Source organism: Solanum lycopersicum, chromosome 9 (assembly GCF_036512215.1).
Source record: "Solanum lycopersicum chromosome 9, SLM_r2.1".
NCBI lineage: Eukaryota > Viridiplantae > Streptophyta > Magnoliopsida > Solanales > Solanaceae > Solanum > Solanum lycopersicum.
This window is the reverse complement of record NC_090808.1, coordinates 43,190,744-43,196,226: the sequence shown is the minus strand read 5'-3', so window position 1 is coordinate 43,196,226 and position 5,483 is coordinate 43,190,744. Positions and strand designations below refer to the sequence as shown.

General features: G+C 32.1%; 1 long non-coding RNA gene across 2 annotated transcripts; it reads right to left on the bottom strand.

Annotated features, from left to right (window-relative positions):
* Positions 1 to 1,057: 1,057 nt before the first annotated feature.
* On the bottom strand, positions 1,058 to 4,417 carry LOC104649207 (uncharacterized). Of its 2 annotated transcripts, none has more exons than XR_743164.4 (3): positions 3,796 to 4,417; positions 2,317 to 2,419; positions 1,058 to 2,111 (listed from the first exon to the last, which is right to left on the bottom strand). It is a non-coding gene; the product is annotated as an uncharacterized lncRNA (long non-coding RNA). The 2 variants fall into 2 exon arrangements; XR_011211644.1 differs by having other exon boundaries at positions 2,317 to 2,622; positions 3,796 to 4,415.
* Between the last annotated feature and the right edge of the window lie 1,066 nt (positions 4,418 to 5,483).

Genomic DNA, 5,483 nt, shown 5'->3' with positions numbered 1-5,483 from the left:
CAAAGTTAGATGGTCATTTTCAACATTAAACACATAGGAAACTACACAAAAATATTTTTTTACTCTATCTCTTTTACTTCTTTTTATCTCAAAATCATCAACTTCTTTAATTTTCAAAGTAGAAGTAGAAGAACTCAGTAGTGACAAAATATTTTGTTCAATTCCTTGACCCCCACTATTTTTAGAATCAAAAGGAAACTTGTTCTCAAGAAAAATAGCATCACATAATTCTATCACAATATTATCTTCAAGATTAAAAAATATATAGGCTACACTATTTGAAGCATAACCAAGAAAAACACAAGTAGTAACTTTCTTAGCCAACTTTGTAATCTTGGGATCCATTAGCCTCACAAAGGCTAGACAACCTCAAACTCTTAGATATCCTAAACTTGACTTGTAACCTTTCCATAATTCAAAAGGTGTCAATTAAGACTTTTTATGAGGCACACGATTCAACACATAACAAATAGTAAAGAAAGATTTACCCCAAAAATTTAAAGGGGCGTGTGACTCAACAAGCATGGCATTAGTCCATTCAACAAAAGTTCTATTTTTCCTTTCTGCTACTCCATTAGATGAAAGAGAGTAAGGAGTAGTAGTTTCATGAATTATTCTCAATGATCTTACAAAAGAATTATACTCATTTTCTTCAAATTCACTACTTCTATCACTACTAGTTCTTTTTATTTTTCTTCCAAATTAATTTTCAACCTCATTGAGATAAGTTTTGAAATTTTCAAAAGCATTACTTTTAATTTTCATCAAGTAGAATATGTAAACTTAGAAAAATAATCAATGAAAGTGATAAAATATATATTACCTCCACGAGTTTGAACCAAGTTCACAAATATCAGTGTGAACTAAATTTAACAAATCAATTTTTATTTCAACTTGAAAATGAGGCCTTTTAGTGATCTTGGCTTTACTACAAGCCTCACACTTTTCAAAAAAAAATTTAACCATTGGGATTAATCATAAACTACTCATGATTCCAACATAACGATCATTAATATTACACAAACGAGCATGCCAAAAATTAGTAGAAGAAAGCATATGAAAAGAAGTAGAAGTTTTTTTTCATTTCAACATTCAACTTAAACATACCATCACATGCATACCCCTTACCCACAAAAATACCTTTATTCACTATTACATATTGATCAGATTCAATAATTTGTTTAAGCCTTCTTTATTAAGAAGAAAACTAGACATCAAATTTTTTCTCATAGAAGGAGTATAAAGTACATCTTTCAATGTTAATACCCTTCCAGAAGTAAAACACAATTCAACATCTCTCTTTCCAAGCACTTGAGTAGTGTGAGCATCACCAAGCATGATGGTTTTGGGCTCCTCAAAATGAGTATATTTTTAAAACCAGTCTTTGTCATAATAGACATGACAGTTTGCACCTGAATCAGTCCACCATCCATCAACATTCTCAACCATGTTTATATCGGTAATCACCGCCACAAAAGCTTATTCGATAACGTTTGCCTGAGGTTTAGGATCACATTTTTGGAATTCGCAAAATCTAGCAATATGCCCACTCTTGCCACAAACAAAGCATGGTACCTTTTCTTGAACTTGTTGATTTTGTGCTTGGTGATTTTCCCCGTTATTTTTCTTGGGAGGTCTACCACTATTTGTATTGAATTTTTTATTCTTAGTCTTCTAAGAAGTATTTTTGTGAGTTTTAGAAGTAGCATTATTCGAAGTAATTAAATTTACCTTCGTTGTGATATTGTGCTTTTCTGTTTGTAAAAGTGCATCTTCGCCCCTTGCTTCTTCTTCCATGCTGATTTTCATTATCAAGGTTTCAAGAAAAGTTTTCGTTTGTTTGGGGCACATAGTTTTTTGAAATTTCTTCCAAGAAGGTTAAAGTTTATCTACTATGCCACAAAAAATAAGGTTATCCTCAATTTTAACCTCTTCGGACCTAAGCTCTCCAACAATCATGATAAAGTCTTGAGCTTGCTCTACCACTGATTTATTGTCCACCATTTGGAAATGAAAAAAGATCTACTAGCCGCATTTTTTTCGCTCCCGCCTCTTCGGTATCATACTTACTATGCAATGCTTTCCAAATTTTCTTTGCACTAGAGTAAGTTCTGTCATAATAATCATAAAAATTATCAGACAGCCAATTAAGAATATAATACCAACACTTACAAGAATCTCCATTACACTTTTTCACTTTTTCTAGATGAGAAATAGTTTCATCATCATTCATAGAAATTTTGTCTTATTTATTAGGAGTCTTCTTAGTTAATACATAAGAAATATTGAGAAGAATTAAGTAGAAAAGTACTTTACCCTTCCATCTCTTAAAATGGTTACCATTGAACAGAATTGACTTGTTAAGGTCTCCCATCTTGACTTCCACGATTTTTTCAATTGTAGCCATCTTTGAATTCACCTTAAAATTATTAGTGAAAAAACTTACTAGGTTACAAAAAATACAAGATTACAATTGAAAATAAAATGAAAAAAATAAATCTCTTCAAGGATGAGGCGCGGACATCTCGCTCTCTTTAAGGAGACTCAAGTCCACTGCAACAAATGTTTTTCACTGGTCCAGCAGTAGTTCTCTTTGACTTGTCCCCTCCAGGATACAACAGCCTATGCACAAAAGATAACTCAACAACTCTGGACAAGAGTTGAGACTAAAGCTCCACAAAAAGAACACGTCCCTTCAACTAATAATAACTATCTTTTTGACCTACTCTTTCACTCTATATTTTTCTCTTGTGTGTTGTGTGTACCAAAAAAAAATGAATACCACCATTATTTATAGTACACGAAGTCTTCCTAGCAATGAATATGAAGATAATGGAGGTAGTAAATAGTGAAGATAATGACCTTAGGAGTTTCATAGGTTACAATAGGAGTTACATAGATTACATAGGTTTCAAAGAGTAATGGAGGAATTAAGATTGAAATAAAGTGATGGATAACCAATGTTAATGGATGATGTAGAAGTTATCAATTTCAATATTTATTGGAATGTTTTTATCTCACAATTAATTCAGCCAATAAAGCCAAAACTAATGGCATTAGATGGCTACCAAGTCAATGATGAATAGCATAGTTGGTAGTTTAAGACACAAATGTCTACCAACGTTCATTCTTATAACTCCAAAATAAAGCAATTTAATATGTTAAATATTAATATTAAAATGTTAATAACCTAACAAAATGTAAGAAGCATTCCGAACCTTGATCAATACAAGAGAAAGCTACCAGCTAATGCTAACACAAACAAACTCAATTTTATTCAAAAGTCATCATTTGGACAGAATCGATCTTTGATTAATACTGCCAGCAAGATGTTACTTTTTTTAAAAAAAAAAAAATGGATCAGTAGATGCTCCAACTTAAGGCTTGTAAAACAGATTGGAGAAATCAGGCTTTGACAGAAAGGATAGGTGATAGTCTTTCTTAATACAGAAGATGACTTTTAAGGAAGAAAAAACATCTTAACATTGACATGGATCCTTAAGTATAACCACTGAACATATTTCAGAGGATTACACATACAAATCGTATGACTACCTCACTCAATGACATACAATTTAATCAGAACTAGCACAAGTCCATAATCAATGGATAGAAGAAATAAAAACAATTTCAGCTTAATCTTGACCAAGTAAACTACACGTTCATATAAACCAAAAGAGGAAAGAAACATAACATTTAAGCATCATAAAAAATGTAATTAAACTACTTTACAAATATACAACCCAAATGATAAACTATACCAAAACGGAGCAAAAAAAAAAGAAAGAAGATTACCTTGTTTTGGTAAGCGAACCGGACAACAAGTTTGGACGGAGTTGATTCCACCTCTTCAAATCGAACAAACTTAAAAGTTTCAAACTTTTAAACTGCTAAGAAAAGAATTCCAAAACCTTTTTAGGGGAACTCTCAAATGTCAAAGTCCGTCCTTGAATAGTGAGGAGAAGGACTTCCATAGCACCCAAAATCTCCATATTCTGAGTGTATTTTCGACGTGAGAGGATCAATTTTTTTAAAAAATTTCTTTAGGGATAAGGCTCTAGTGAGCTGGAAACATACGAACAGTACAAATTTATAACGAAACTGGAAAAGAAAATCGCAATTGGAAGGATAGTTCCGTTGATAAATGCATTGCTTGAAGCTTGAAGTGTCTTTCGGCTCGTGCTACGCATGCGGAGAATACGATTTAGAGGAGAAAAGAGGAAAACGAATGATGAAATTGGGAATTAGTGATCATTCTTGTTGGAGTTGTGCGGGTTTGGGGGTTGTTGTTTGTTGTTGAAGAAGAAGAGGAAGAGTGGAAAAGAGGGGCGCGTAAAACTGAGTCGCTGCGTTCTTTTGGAAAGAAAATAAGTATAGTTGGCACGTGAGGAAAACAGGGAAATAACTAGATGTGTGGGGTGATTTATTGAGAAAGTAGACCTAAATATTGGACCCAAATAAATGTATTTTCTCAAGAAATTGAATTTGAAGAAAACGTTTCGAAACGAATTAAAATTATTTAAACGAGCTACTTAATTTAACAAGATAAAATAATTACTTTGAAATTAAAGATTGGCTATACCAATAAATTCATGAATTAGTCAATTTTTTTAGAGAAATAAATTATACTCAATTAAAACTACTATTCCTTTTTTTTTTTTTTGGTAAATTGATTTTTCTTAAATATTCATAAAAAATGATAAATATATAAATACACATATCATAAATACAAAAATATATAATCTATATGAAAAATGACAAAAATGCCTTTAAAATAAATTTCGAAAGAATTTTTTATTTTCCAAAACAATTATTTTAATTTTTTTTGAAATTGGAGAAGCTTGAGAATAAATTAAATTATGGAGGGTCGAAATTGGGTGTCAACACATACCATCAAGAATCTCTAAGACATCATCTACAGTGTTAAACATGTAATTCCGGTCTAAACGGGAACCATCCCAGTATTTAAACACAAATCACGGCCACTCATGGACAAACATGTAACAATCTCATTAAGAAGTAGTAAACATAGTTCTCTCATGAAACCACACATACAAAAGGTTGATATGAAATGTACAAGGCGTGCTACCAAAGACAACCATTAATTATTTTGACCCCCATGGTACCCAATCCAACTATTACTACACACAACACATGGTGACGAGCCTACAATATGAATATTTTGTACCAAGAATGGTACTCGAGATAACCATTCAAACCCAATCGTAAAACTTGAGTAAGCAAAGTACCTTCATCGCATGACATAGTCAATAATTAATAACTTCACATTAAGCCCCTACAATTCCCCTAACATGAAATTATACAAGTTTCACTATAGAGATAGTTAGAATGCATACATAAAAAAAATGGAAAACAATAACCATCATTCACACTCGGAAGCTCTTTCCAAGAAGCTTTCCACTTGGAACCCGATTACACACCACTCATTATCCCTCAACATCCCACCCGAAATCATCGAAAGG